General features: G+C 37.8%; 1 long non-coding RNA gene across 10 annotated transcripts in view; it reads right to left on the bottom strand.

The window, feature by feature from the left end:
• LOC102431266 overlaps positions 1-16,113 on the bottom strand; it is an 87,844-nt gene that overhangs the window by 45,617 nt on the left and 26,114 nt on the right. For all 10 annotated transcript variants that reach the window (XR_002829738.1, XR_001348626.2, XR_002829735.1 and 7 more), the window contains exons 5-6: positions 14,853-14,920; positions 369-505 (exon numbers count right to left, since the gene is read on the bottom strand). This is a non-coding gene — a long non-coding RNA (uncharacterized LOC102431266). The remainder of the gene's footprint in view (positions 1-368; positions 506-14,852; positions 14,921-16,113) is intronic.

Raw genomic sequence — 16,113 nt, forward strand, 5'->3', positions numbered from 1 at the left:
CGCGATGTTTCAGAGGCGAGTGAAAGGCAGGAACAGCACAGAGTATACAGGGAAGAATGGCAGTGCCAATTAGGAGCACATGACCTCTTCCTCAGAGAAACATCCTTAATTTAACCAGTAAATGAAAGACCATTTGGAAGTAACTTTTACAAGCTGTGATATGACAGAAACTTCAAGTGTATACCTAAGCTTTCCAAAAAAACAGATCTGAAATTGGCTGGTTAATTTGATTTAAACCATAACATATGGATAGATCTAAATGCTGTTGAAAGCCTCCATTTTAAAAGCAACACATGTATTTTTTTTCTATGTAAGTTTAACTTTTTAAAAAAAATCTTAAGTGATGTAATCTGTAGGTCAATACTCACCAAGCTGAGCAAAAGCATTTCTCTTCAACAGGGCACCAACTAAGTAGAAGCTGTTCTCATCTTTACCTCCTGAATAAGCCATATGCTACTTTAGTTCTTCAAGGATGTTGCAACCTTTCAGGACTCAGTTTCTCCATCTGTTAAGAAAAATAAGAAAGGGATGGATCTAATGAAAACACTATGCTTCACTTCTGAAAACAGAAATCATTGTTAGGCCAAGTGTTTTATTAACAAATATGCATTCTCTTTTTATATGTTACCTGAAAAGGTTTAAAAATAACACAATGACTTACTGCAGACTTAAAGGAAAATTACCTAGATACCCTTTTCACCCCCAAACAGTACAAATCACATTTCTCCCTCCTTTTCTTTTACTCACATTCCTGAAACTCCATCTCCCAGATGCCACAAACCTTTCTCAATTAGCCACGGCCTGCCTTAAGATAGAATAAATCTACTGACAGGCTGGGAACCCTCTTCCTAAGTATGTGGTTGCTAGAATCACATAAGATGATCACAGTATTGAGTCAATAGCTTACCCAGGCCCCAGCACTGCATGCTAAAACACCCTTGCTTAGCCCATAGCTAGGAGTGGAAGATGTCCAGAAGGCTGGTTCATTTCATATAACATCACCACATTGGAGTTGATTTGGGAAAGATGGGTGTGGAGCAGCACTAAAGGAAAACATTATACCCTCTGTGGAAATTCCAGGCCTTTCTGCTGCTTTCAGGTACACTGTGCTCATTATATTCAGGGGATAAACCTACACAGTGTAAAAGGCAATATTCTAGGTAATGAAGCCACAAACCAATAAAATCACATCAGATTGTGCCTCTCCCATTTGTTATTCTCATTTTCATATACAGCGTCTTCTAAATTGAACCAGTACCCTTCAAACCATTACATTAATTGGGGCAAAAAATGATGCTGTTTAAGGACCAAAAGTCACTTTTATTTAAAAAAACAACTTGTAATAGAAATATTTCTTTCAATATACAAAGCAGCAAAAAGTCAGTCTTGAACTCTTGGAATAGAAGGTCAAACTATTACTTCAAAAAAACTAGATAAATATATATGGTGTTCAAATGTGACAAATAACTTGAGAGCATTTGAAAGCATTCAAGGGATCAACTTTTAGAGAATAAAAAATTTGATATAATTTTAGAAGATTTGTCTTTTGTTTCAAAATTTTGGTTACTGTCATAATAAAAAATGTTGGCAAAATGAGGTTTAATTTTCAATTGCTGTATAATTTATCGACCCTTTTCTACCTGCCAGTATGCATGAAACTGCAGCTCAAGTTCAGGCAAAATATATAACTTCCCTATGGCTCAATTTCCTTTTAAGCAAAATGAGAAAATTGTCAAAGATTAGTTCTCTCACTACTTTTCAGAACAAGTAAAACTTATAAAGCACTTTACAAATATAAAAAAGCTATTTTAAAAGATTTTTGGGGAAATAAAAAGTATAAGCAGGATACATATTTCTAGATAAAAAATTCTCATTTTAAAACCACCTTTTAATTTTCTAAGTCTCCTATATTATCAAATGTATTTTACAACAGACACAATCCTTAGAGAAATATTTTTAATAAACACTCTTGAATTGGGGAATTGTCTCAGATTGGAGACCAAAAGAGACATGATGACTAAAGGCACCGTGGGATCCTGAATAGAATCCTGGAAATGAAAAAGAACTTAAGTGGAAAAACTGGTGAAATCCGAATAAAGTCCAGAACTTAGTGGTTTTGTACCCCTGTTCATTTTCTGGTCTTGATAAGTGTACCACTGTTAATACAAGATTGAGGAAGCTGAGTAATGGGTACATGAGAACTCTGTGTACCATTTTTGCAACTTTTCTGCAAATATAAAATTAGTTCCAAATAAATAAGTTAAAAAACACTCTTTGAGAAAGAAAATCAATTGTTAGATGTTTTATTAAGAACCTAAATCTAAAATAGTTTAATACAATGCATGTGAAATGATTCCACTAGATGGCACCCTATTTTCTTCAGACACCTCTTTTCACATGTCTGTCATCATCACATGATGTAAATTCTTCTTGAGCTTATTTCATAGCTGCAATAGATTCTACGATTTAACTCATTGCATAAAACAATGTTTGCTTTATTTTCTTGAATGTCTTCTTCCAGGATTTAAGCTTCATTATCTTTCCAGAAATTTAAGATAACATTTAGAAATTGTCATTCAACCCACTTATTGAGCCCTTACTTTGTGCCACATGATCTCTACATCTGAGGCAACCCATTCTCTTTAGTGGTGACCAACATTAAAAACTTCCCATCCTCCTGCACACTTGAAAACTGCATTAGATTCAGAGCAAGGAGCGAAAAATGTTTTCCCAGCTTTGTTTCCATGACTCTCAATACTCAACACCTCATTGACCTTTACTGCTCAAAGGAAGGGTTAGCTATTCAATAACTTCTAGATTCCTTTTTTATGTCTAAGCTAAAAACCTAAGTTCATTTGAAAGTTAAAGCCAAATATATACGTTTACCAGTTCAGTACAGGCTGGTTTCTGCGCTCCAAACTTATTTATCTGCAACATTTCCTGCCCATCAATAACCTCCTTGTAAAACATTCCTGTCATCCATGCTCCTCAACTTGCCACCGCTCTCTGTTAAGAAGCACTAAGAAACCCAAGATAATGAGTTTCATACCATCCTGAAGTTTCATTTTAGCAAAGATATTTCAAACATTGCTAATGTGACTTTTTTAAAAAAAGGATTAAACCTGTTTGGGGTTGCTTATATGTCAAAATGAAAATGGTCATGCCATTTACTAACTTATTCCCAAGTTCTAAACTTATATAAGGCAAGAAAACATTCACTTTCTGAATTTTACAGAGTAGGCACTTAGTATACTTCAGAAAGAATTGGAAACAATGATTCTAAATGAGAGAGAAAATACTTGTAACACCTGGCCATAGCCAAAACCAGAAGACATAGAAACAGGGATACCCTCAACTTGGACTAAAGTACCCTGCAAAAGTCCTGAGGCAATTCTTAAATCAAATATCCATATAAATCTCTCTCTGCATTTATTTCTCATTTACCAACAAAACCTATAAAGGATAGATTATAATAACCAAATTGGGTCTTAAAAATGATTTCCTTTTAAATACAATTTTCTCCAATTGTGAAAGCAATTTTTTTAGAAGAAATTTTCCTTAAATATAACACAAAGCTCTACAGTATGGTTTTTCTGGTGCTCTAAACTTCATCTAAATTTATCACCAGTTTTGAGGGAACAGGCTGTTAAAGTTAAGACATAATTACTTATATTATCTCCAACTTTAAAATGCAAAGATATACTTTTTCATGTTGAATTAAACTGAGGGAAATATATGCTTTAATGAGAATTTCAATTTGCTATTTCTAAACCATTAGATTTCTTTTTAAAAAAATCAAAACTGTTCATCAACTTGCCTATGACCTCAAATTTATTTAACAAGTATTCCATTCAATTAATTGTTCAAAGACCTTTAGAGAATGCCTTCACCAAGAAAACATGATATTGGTCTCTCCTCTTCATGCCATTCAAATTCATACACTTTGAGATACTAAATTATTTATCTAAAGCTTTACCCAAATGAGTAGAACTTGAGATTATCTTCCATACGTGTGGAATATATTATATTCCATATACATTTTACATATAAAATATATATTTAACAGTGAGCCCTAACTGGTTTTGCTCAGTAGATAGAGCCTTGGCCTATGGACTGAAGGGTCCCGGGTTCGATTCTGATCAACGACAAGGGCATGTACCTTGGTTGCAGGCTTGGCATGTGTGGGGGGCAACCAATCGATGTGTCTCTCTCACATCGATGTTTCTCTCTCTGTGTCTCTCCCTTTCCTTTCTGTTCTCTCTAAAAATCAATGGAAAAATAAACAAAATTTTTTTAAAAAAAAGTGACCCAAGTCCCTGGAAATCTCAAGTAACAAGAGAAAACAAAACAACAACAACAAAACCAATGGAAAAATAAGCTCATTTAAAGATATTGGCTAAAAATTACTCAGTCATGTCATATGTTTAGCTAATGACATCAAAATCCCCAAGACATATCTGGATAAATCCAGCTTTAATGTATGGTTTATGATATTATTTCTTTGATCAAATAATAAGTGTCTGATCACTGGGTTCGGTGGGTGCTGATATTACAATAATAACCCACAACATGGTGCCATTGTCCTTACAAAGTTTAATTCTAATGAGGATAAGAGACCAGACAATAATCAATATCCACAAAAATAAGACAGATACTATGATAGAAAACGACATAAAATCCCTTTATCTGGCCCAGGGTCAACTGAGAAAAGGAATTCCAAGGAAAATACATAACATTTAAAATATTTTCAACATGAATGAAAATTTTCTGATTAAACGCTCATAATTGAAAATCCACAACAGACTTTCCTGTCTTCACATTTTGGTCAGTTTTATTTTGCTTTATTTATATGCTATAATCTTTTGTTTAAAAAGAAGATAGCATCTATGTTTATGAAAAGGATGGTTGGTCAGTTCTTATACTTTTATACCATGTTTAGAAACAAAAGCTAAGAAAATAAATTCAAGCAAACCTTTTGTGTTTCCAGTTCATAAACATCACCACCGACCTTTTAAAAAAATCAATTGATTTTTCTTGCTTACCACTGGCACTTCTTCAATGCAAAACCACACACAAGTTTATCTGCCATGAATTCCCCCCAGGAAACAAGTGGAAAAGAAGCCATACTTGAAAGAACTCTTAACTTCCCCAAGATGACTCCTTTAGATAAAGGAGAAACAGAACTTTGTGGGGGTGAACTGAACTACTTCCAGATTTCCCAGAGAGAATCCTTACTTGTGACCAATTCAGCTGCCTTTAGTATTATACAGCCTTTAAATAGCCCCTCTTCTACTTATATCCCTTCTAAATTCACTATTGTTACTCATTTATGAGTACACTGGTATTAGCATAAGTCAATTACTCACTATATTTTTAAAACCACCAAATCCCCACCTCCCTTTCTGTTTTTCCCCCCTTTGGTATTTTGCAACACTTAAGAATATGAGTAACTATACACAAAAAATGCTGTTTGGCCTTTTTGCTTGTTTATGGTTTAAACAGTAACCATATTCCATTAATAAAATGAGTGCAATTCATCATGGTCATGGCTTCTCGTGAAAAGGTGATATTTGTGTTTAAACCTTCAGATTAAAAATTTATTCCACATATGTTCTTTGATCATCATTTCTCACAAATCTATTTAGAAAACAGTTCACACAAATTCTTTTATTTCAACAAATCAATAAATGAGTACCATTCTTTCTTTTGACATAAAGGCACTACTAGTATAGTATTTCTGTTAATCACGCGTGAGGAATGCAAAATAACCGAGAAAACGACAGACTGTACTAGCCTTTTTAAATTGTCTGTCAATGAAGGCCTGATATAATTGACCCAATTTATCTTTTCAATCTTATCTGCCAAGTCTTCCTGAAATCTGCCATCCATTCATGCTGGATTGAAGGACAAAGCATCTCTGCTGAGACCAATCCACAGGGACCTTGAAAGCCCTCCTCTCGCCCTCCTCTCTCCCTCTCTCCAACCAACCACCTCATGCTCCTCCAGAAACCTTTTCTAACCACTGGAGCTGTCAGCCACTGCCTCCCCTCTGAACTCATATTACACTATCTTAACACTTCATGACCTATCTCATACTCATATCTTTTCCCAAGTAAACAGTACACTCCTTCTAGAGATTCTATCTTTGACGTTCTCTGTTTTACCCACAGCACCTGGCATTTGGGGGCACAGAAGTAAATATTTGAAAAACCAAATCTCCATTCTCCCCTCCTTTTAAAAGCAAGACATCACACAGGCCCAGAGCATATTCTTGTCCTACCTGAGTTTGGGGTTTCAAGCAGCTTGGCAGAGCAGTGGTGTACAAACAACTAAAACAAATAATGGAAGTGAAGATTCCCCAGTAAAACAGTGATAAACAGAAATCAACACCTGCATCTCTTCATTTTTCTAATGAGCATGACAAATGTACCCTTCATAATGCTAAAGTAATCTGCCACTTCATAAGGACCTTTAATTCAACATGGACACACACCATCATGGATTGCCATGGAATTGTCTATCACAGTGGTTCTCAACCTTCTGGCCCTTTAAATACAGTTCCTCATGTTGTGACCCAACCATAAAATTATTTTCGTTGCTACTTCATAACTGTAATGTTGCTACTGTTATGAATTGTAATGTAAATATCTGATATGCAGGATGGTCTTAGGCGACCCCTGTGAAAGGGTCGTTCGACCACCAAAGGGGTCGTGACCCACAGGTTGAGAACCACTGGTCTATCAGGACTTTGTAGAATTGCTATACTGAATTCCTTCTATAATTTCTAAAAATTCTGTGACTAACCAGAAGCTTGGTTTTGTAAAAAAGAAAAAAAATGGTTTTGTAAAAGCTGACAAAATGATAGAACATACAGCACTCTACACCGAGGATATGTGCATTTACATTTTAAAAGATTTAATTGCATGTAAATTTTACCTCAAAAAAATTGAAAACCAAATATTCAACTTATAATGCAGAATCATTCAGGAGTGTTTGTAAAAACACATCAAAAAAGATGGGTTCATGGATGGCGAGATGAGCACCTAGATGGTTAGAGATTTGATAAAGCAAATATCTTAAAATGCTAGTAATCTCGTTGTTAAGCATATGTGCTCACTATAAAATTCAACTTTCCTGTAGACTTGGAGATTTTTATAAAAAATGTTAGGGGACAAAATCAACAGTGTAAACTTATTTTTAAAGCCACACACACACCTTGCTTAAAATATTTATTCTTGCCTCCAAATTGGCATCCACAAAGCAGAAAGTCTTTGGCTACCATCTGCCTCCTAAAGCAGATCCCTCACCCTGGGGCACAGTTTGGGTCAGGGCCCTCCCCTGACTCACACCTGAGAATCAGCTGAGCACCCTGCCCCTTGGCAGGGCCTGAACGGGCACCTCCTCCCCAGCATTCTGTCTCAGGAGGCAGGGTGGTACCCATCCTCAGTGCTGTGGAACTAGGCACCTGCTCCTGAGCCCACTCTGTTCACCCTTCCAACTCCATCACTGAAGTGCCCCAGGGTTGATGATCTCCAGGGAGCCATTATCAGCACATGGCATTGCTCCAGACACTTTCGGTTTCTCTGTAAGCCTCTGGGCATTTCCCTAAGCGTTTCTCCTCCCCTCACCCACCCAGCAGCTCCCTCTCTAGCTTTCCTATGAGAAAATCTGTGTGCAGTCCAACAACCTGCAGTAGAAAAGAAATACAGGGGCTCCCACCCTCTGTTGTTCTTCACGCTTATCCAAGAATAATAAGAGACAGGGAAGGAGAAAGGCTCATTCTTACTGCTCATACCTGCTGAGACAGGAAATTGCTGACATGGCAGCATCTATCAGGACAGAGACCCCAGCCACTATTCCATATCAGGCTTCCCATCCCTTCATAATCTTGCTCATAACAAGAGGCAAGTACAAAAATAAGTGCAAGTAATTCTGCATAATTCAGTCTCCCAAACCATGTGACCACGTGTTCTTCCAAGTTAACCTTTGTCTGCTGGTTCTCTGACAACATTTAAACTAAATCTAGACCACAGAGCATATTGCTAGTGTTTTTGCTTTAGCCAGAGCTGCTTCAATTCTGAGTTGGGGCTGGAATTCACATAGAAGCTGATCTGTGAGAAAAATCCAGAGCCCAATGAGAAAACCTACTGCTCCAGTGGTTCTCAACCTTCCCAATGCCGTGACCCATTAATACAGTTCTTCATGTTGTGGTGACCCCCAATTTCATTGTTACAAATGGAACATAAAGCATAGTGATTCATCACAAAAACAATATGTAATTATATATGTTTTCCGATGGTCTTAGGCGACCCCTGTGAAAGAGTCGTTCGACCCCCAAAGGGGTCGCGACCCGCAGGTTGAGAACCGCTGTACTACTCTGTCCCTATAGATCTCATAGGTCATCCATCCTTTCATGCTATAATAACTCCCTTTCCACTCTCTGCCACTTTTCCCTTATCTCTTCCCTCTAGACATTCTAGTGAAGTACACACACTTAGGAGAAAAGCTTTCCTAAGAGCACTTTACAGAAAGACACTACCTTCACAGATGAATGAGTAAAGAAAATGTGGTATATACATACAATGGAGTATTATTCAGCCTTAAAAAAAATCCTGTCACATGGATGAACCTTGAGGGCATATGCTAAATTAAATAATCCAGTCACAAAAAGACAAATACTGCATGATTCCATTTATAAAAGTTATATAAAGTAGTCAAACTCTTAGAAAGAGAAAGTAGAATGGTGTTTGCCAGTGGCTGGGGAAGGGGGAAGGGAAAAGGGATATATTGTAAGATAACTAGTATAGATTTTGTTTTGCAAGATGGAAAAGTTCTAGAGATCTGTTGCACAACAATGTGAATACAGTTAACACAACTGTACTATACACTTAAAATGGTTAAAATGGTAAGTTTTATGTTCACCACAATTAAACACGTTACCTTCCCTCTACATTTTGGATACTCTAAATCTCCAATTCAACGTTTTGGAATTAAAAACCAAAACAAATATTTGAGGGGTTTTTTCTTATTGAAAGTGAAAATCCTCAAATTAAATTGCTTTGAAGATTCAAGAACAGTAATTATAAAGCACTTGAAACTATCAGCCATCACTTGTGACAAACTGTCATGTTAAGCACGCATGACATTTTCATAGCAGGAAGGATCCTGACATTCGTCTTGAAGGTATGTGTGGTATGCTGAATTGGCTTCTAAATCAAATGAGGCTGATGATATGTAGCCTTTTAGCAAAAGAAGGATATATCACAAGACAGTCTTACAGACTGAACACTGTGGCTATTATAACAAAGGCAGCAAAATGAATAATTCACGTGGAGATGGCGCATACAAGCATTAGGAGCAACTGGGACTTCATGAATGGTTCCCGCACCAAGAAGAAAAATAACTCTGGAGTTGACAGAGTAAAAAGGCAGGGCAAATTTTTATTCATCCAGCCTTCCTTTCAGAAAAGGCTAAACTCAAAGGAAACTACATTTTCTAAAGCTCATGATTTCAACTTTCCACTGTAAGAATGACATAAGGGAATGAAGTGGAATGCCCAAGACTGTTTCCTCTGTAATAGAGATGTAATGAACATGCCTATAACTTGGCCTTAGAGACTAAAAAGTAGGTACTATGGAACTTAATTTCCCAGTAGCTTATGACTCCTTGGCTTTTGGGATCTATGATTCAGAACAGTCTCCTTTGAATTTCACTAGAGGCATTATTCAGGTTTGTGAAGTAACAAACAAGAAAGCAAATCTATTTGCATGGTTTCTATGTGATTTGCATGTTCCTCCACAAGCTGTAGTCTACTAAAAAAAAGTAAAAGTTTCTGAAATTCATATGGGCAGACCATCATTTTTCTTACTTCTGCCTCATTTCAATTAATTTGTACTTGGCGCCACTGTCATTAACATGGAGCACTGTCCTAGAGGTAAAGAAGATAAAAAAAATCAGAAAACAGCAAACCTGTCAGGCTTTATCCTGGGAGAGCCCTCAGAGGGGATTAATGGCCTAGGAAAGGCTGAAGTAAGTACCTAGCCAGGCACATTCTGGTGGAAATATGAAGAACAAAGAAGAGAGGAGACCAAGCAGTGTAAAAGGTTATGGCTCAAGCAATAATTTGTGGTCCCAAGCTGAAATCAGAAAATTCTCCAAAGTCCCCAAATTCACATACCATCAAGCAGACGGGAGCTTAAAGTATGAATTATGCAAGGCCTGGCCCTGTCAGTCTTCATCACCCATCGTCCCCATAGGAGCTGCTAGTAAATGACCCTTTACGTGGTATGGTTCGAGGGGGTTTGAAGATCTCACTTTCTCAAAGATGTTCATTTTCTTTTTTTTAAATATATTTTATTGATTTTTTTTACAGAGAGGAAGGGAGAGGGATAGAGAGTTAGAAACATTGATGAGAGAGAAACATCAATCAGCTGCCTCCTGTACACCCCCTACTGGGGATGTGCCCGCAACCAAGGTACATGCCCTTGACTGGAATCGAACCTGGGACCCTTCAGTCCGCAGGCCGACGCTCTATCCACTGAGCCAAACCGGTTAGGGCAAGATGTTCATTTTCTTAATAAGAAGTATCAAAGATGGTAGTGACACCAAGAAGAAAGTGCTGACAAGAGTACTAGGGACTCCTGGAGGCCAGAGATAACTTCCCCCAGTGGCAAGATCTGTCCCTTCCCACCTCATGGGCAATACCAGGTTCCTGATGCCATCCATGACACCAGCTGCATGACCAACTCGTATTGTTTCTCTCTGTTATTGCACAAAGGCCTCCTGGTGAGCTTCCTCACCAAAAATCAGGGGGTAGGGGGCACATAATGATGATAATGGTCACCTGGGATCCTCAGTCCAGGGTTCAAGCTCAGTACCAAAGCAGATAGCAGGACCTCCTCAAACCAGCCCTTTCCTGTTCCTATCTAAAGAAAGAGACACATTTAACTATCTGGACGCTCAGCTTTCTAGTGACCTGACACCAATACAGGTCATCCTTATAAGCAGTTCCAGAATTAGAATCAGCATGTCACCTAGAAACTGCAAAGAAAGAATGGAAGCTTTGATTTATGTCCTTGGGGACATTATTTAGACCTAAGTGGTCTGGAAGAGGCACAATGTGCACCTAAAACCAACTGGAAGAATTGGGGACGATGCCTACCATTATTAGCCAACACTTCCTATACAGAAGGGAAAAAGCCGTGTCAGAAAAAGAGCAGGGTGTGTGATGATTATAAGAATTGCCCATTATTGTTTAAATAATACAAGTAACCCTAGGCTTCAATTTCATCAGTTATAACTTGGAGAATTCACAGGTTATCTAGGGGAATTACATACTTCTAAAGGGAGGTGATTTGATCCAACCCCTGGGTCTGATTCTGAATTGTGGTATCCCACCCCACCCATTCTCCCATTCTCTCTTCCCTCCCCAACTTCCCAAGAGAGGGGCAAACCTCACCATGAAACAAAGGAAAAAGAAGCAAAGATAAAAGAAGGACAAGGCAAATCATGGTTAAGCTTAAACCACAGATGATGGGTACATGTAAGAAGAAGGGAGAGAGAGAGAGAGAGAGAGAGAGAGAGAGAGAGAGAGAGAGAGAGAGAAGAAAGGAAGGAATGAAGGAGGGAGGAAGGGAGGAAGGGAGGAAGGAAAGGGAGAGCCATCGCCCACCATGGCAGTAATTTCCTGGGGCACAATGTATAAACGTGCACACAAGAGGCACGTTTATGTACCATCTGCCCTTTCTCATATTCTTCCATGTGCAAAATTAAGTGCCTTTGTAAACTTTAAACCACCCTCTACGTGACAGGAGTTTGACTTTACTATGTCTCTCAGTCTTCAATGACAACTGCCCTGAGGCTGAAAGTCCTAAAAGAATATGCTAAATACTCTCTTGTATGTATCTTCTACTCCCTTTCCAATTTCTCCCTTTGTCATCCTCTTCTGGCAAAACCCAGCCCCTCTTTAAATCCAGTTCTTTGTCTGCATCATGTGTATTCTCATTCAGACAACAGCTACTGGAGAAAAACATACCCACACGGACACTCACTTTGATCATGGCCACCAACCTCAAAGGGGTCCTGCGTGCTATCTGATAATCATGATACATTTTGCTGATTCAGTTACTCTCCGATTTTCCCAAATGACTACTTCATCCCATTTGCTCTCTCTTCAAATCTCCAATGCCTCATCCCCCATCCTCACTCCCAGCTTCCTATTTCACTGAAAAACTACATGCAACCCTGACAGACATCCCATAAGCCCCCCCCCATTACATCTGTCCTTCTATATACATCTGTACCCATATCACTCAGGATAGGCTAGCTAATGCTATAACAATAGCCTAAAACAACAAAGGACACTAGATGTCTATAATGGTCAGCTGGAGGATCTGCTCTATGGTCTCCTTACTCAGGGGTGTAGGCTGATGAGCAATCAGTTTCTAGAACAGCAGTTCTCAACTTGTGGGTCGCGACCCCTTTGGGGGTCGAATGACCCTTTCACAGGGGTCGCCTAAGACCATCGGAAAACACATATATCATTACATATTGTTTTTGTGATTAATCACTATGCTTTCCTTATGTTCTATTTGTAACAATGAAAATACATCCTGCCTATCAGATATTTACATGACGATTCATAACAGTAGCAAAATGACAGTGATGAAGTAGCAACGAAAATAATTTTATGGTTGGGGGTCACCACAACATGAGGAACTGTATTAAAGGGTCACGGCTTTAGGAAGGTTGAAATCCACTGTTCTAAAACATTACCAGTCACTGTGGCAGAGGGAAGAATAACTTTTGAAAATTTTCCTGCTGACAATTAACTCTATAGCACAGAAATGACAGGTATTGCTTAACACTAGCCACAGTCAGTTACATGACCCCGCCAAGCTATAAGGGACCATGTGTCCAGAAGGCAGAGAATGGAACATATTTGACATTAGTGCTAATGGCTTCCAATGTGCCCACAAACTGTACTTTTTCTCCTATGAATATACTGAACTCTCAGGGAAGGCCAACCCACTCATGTACCAGATCCTTCTTGCCTCCTGAAAAACATCAGTTCTGTAACTGTTTCCACTATTTCCTCTTATAAATGTTTCTTTCTCTACTGGACCACTTTTATCAGTATATAAACATCATTACAATTACCCAATTTCTCCCTTAATAAAAAACAAAAATGAGAACCTGTCCTCTTCCAGTTACAACCCCATTTCTCTGTTCCCATTTCCAGCAAATCTCCTTCAGAAAGTTGCTATACTAGCTCTAGTTCCCTCCCCCGCCCCCCACACACATGCTCATGAACTCCAATAAAGCGGATCACCTCCCACCATCCCTTGACCAAACCAGTGCTTTTGGCAAGGTCTCCCACGACATCCACATTGCTACAGCCAACAGTAAACTGTGAGTACTTATCTTACCCACACTATCAGCCTCATTTGATACAATGGAACACTCTTTTTTCTTCTTGAAACACTTTTCATCCTTGATTCCCAAGATACTTGGGTTTCTTAGTTCTTAATCCATATTCCTGGCTACAGCTGCTCAGCCTTTCTTATTGGTACCTATGCTATTTAATATCAACAGCAGGGTGTGCCAGGGCTCAGTGCTTAGCTGGCTCCTCTTCTCTTCTACAACTCCCTCCCTTGGTGGCTTCATTTGAGCTCGTGATTTTGAATGCTATCTATGCACGGATGGGTCCCAAATGTCCAGCTTTAGCTTGAATGGCTAAACTGAGACATACTCAGCTATCCAACTGAGTATGCAATATTGCCTCTTGGATGTTATCTTTGTCCATTTTGCTATAACAAAACACCAGAAACTGGATGGCTTATAAACAACTAACATTTATTTCTCTCCATTTTGGAAGCTGGGAAGTCCCAGACCATGCTGCTGGCAGCTCTGGTGTCTAGTGAGGGCCTGCATCCTCACTGACAACCACCTTTTCACTGTAACCTCGCTTGGCCTAAAAGGAGGCAAGGGAGCCCTGGCCAATGGGGCTCAGTTGGTTGAGCTTCATCCCATGCATCAAAAGGTCGCAGGTTAGATTCCCCATCAGGGCACATGCCCGGGTTGCAGGCTAGATCCCCAGTAGGGAGAGTGCAGGAAGCAGCAGATCCATCTCTCTCTCTTTTCTCTTCCAAATCAATAAAAACATTTTTTTAAAAAAGGAGGCAAGGGAGCCCTCTGGAGTCTTTTATAGAAGCACTCATCCCATTCATGAGAGCAAAGCCCTAAAGACCTAATCACCCCAAAGGCTCCACCTCCTGATCCCATCACACTGGGAGTTAGGGTTTTAACATGAATTTTGGCGGGACACTAACATTTAGTTCATAACATAAGTCCCACAAGGAAAAGAATTTTGTTAAGAAATGGATGGCTCAAGTATAAAAATCGTCTAATCCAATCCCTCCTTTTACAAGTGAAGAACCATACACCTGAAACTAAAACAAAGTGATATTGAATGTAAGCTGTAATTTGAAAAAATTAATATAAAAGTAAAATAATATTAAAATTTAGTAGCACAAAAAATAAATAAAAGGAAACAAAAGGAACCGAAGGCTCCCAGAAATAAACTAAGTTCCCACAGGTTGGAAAAAGATGAGAACTCTGGTCACCTGATGCTTTTCTAGCCGCATCTCCTCCTCTGCTAAAAGAGTAATACTCCATTGTCATTATAATGGCAAAAATAAAGGGGAATGAAGTATAAAAAATAGTAAATTAAAATATAAAAAATACAATAAAACATTAACAAACTTAAGTATGTCCCTAGTAAAGTTAAAATGGAAAACAACTGGCATAAGTAAGAAGCCATAAAAACCTAGTACACTATTAACTTTACTTACTGTTTGTGGAGTTTGCAGGTAATTCTAATATGAAGTCAACTCCATTTGCAAGACATTCCATCCACAGCCTAAATTCCAGAAAGAGATAACAGATCATTTTCTTAAGGTGTGAGACCCCATTGTTTGGCAATACTGTAGCATAGACAGACATATAGATAGGCATTTATGCATTTAATCATACCAAATATAACTGTGATACAACAAATTAATTACAACTTTAAATTCAAGCAACTTAACTATACTTGCCTTTATGATTTCTTGTATGAAAAATGCAGTAATTGGCCCAGATCATTTTAAATAACTTCCCCCAATGGTTGAGAGTTTTCCAAAATTCACTAAATACATTTTTCTAAGATTCAAGAAACCCTAATAACCCCCAAAAGGATGAACTAAAGGAGTCTATGCTTAACCACATCATAGTGAAAAATGCAGAAAACTAATGCAGATAAAATTTTACAAGTAGCCAGAGAAAAAAGGCAAATTACATTCAAAGGGGCAATAATTAGATGACAGTTGACTCCCCCCCAGCCCTCCAAAAAAAGAAATTACTAAACTCAGAAGGCAATAGAATATCTTCAAAGTGCTAAAAGAAACTACATGAATAGAGTAGTTCCAACCTAGAATTTTATAACCATTGAACCTTCCCATCAAGCATGAAGGTGAGATAGTTTCAAATATCAAAAAGTAGAAAAAAATATATTTATAGCATAACTACACTAAAGGATATAGAAATTTTTGTCCTGTAAAACTAAATACACCCCAATACATTTAAAAATGAAATAAGATATCTAAGTAACTCATGGATCAAAGAAGAAAGACAAATTTAAAAATATTTTCAACTGAGTAACAAATTTAGTACATACTAAACTTGTAAGGATGAAGCCAAAGCTACTTAGAATAAGAAATAAATGTTAGAAAATAAGAACAACTAAATATAACAAAACTAAATATGTATCTCATTAGGACATTAGGAACAAAAGAAACCCAAAGAAAGAACAAGGAAGGAAATATTAATAAGAGCAGAAATTAAAAAGCATAAAATAGTGAAGATCAACAAAGGCATAAGTTGTCCATTTGATAAGATTAATAAACATGCTAAATCTTTGATGAAGACTAATGAATAAAACAGACATAATTGCAGATAAAGATAATTAAAGAGTATATTTTAATCAACTTTATTCCAAAGTTTAAAATTGTGAACAAATTGAAAAAAAATCACAACAAAATAGAACTTATCAAAACAGTCACAAGAAACATAAAA

The sequence above is a fragment of the Myotis lucifugus genome, unplaced genomic scaffold (genome assembly GCF_000147115.1).
Source record: "Myotis lucifugus unplaced genomic scaffold, Myoluc2.0 scaffold_76, whole genome shotgun sequence".
Lineage (NCBI taxonomy): Eukaryota > Metazoa > Chordata > Mammalia > Chiroptera > Vespertilionidae > Myotis > Myotis lucifugus.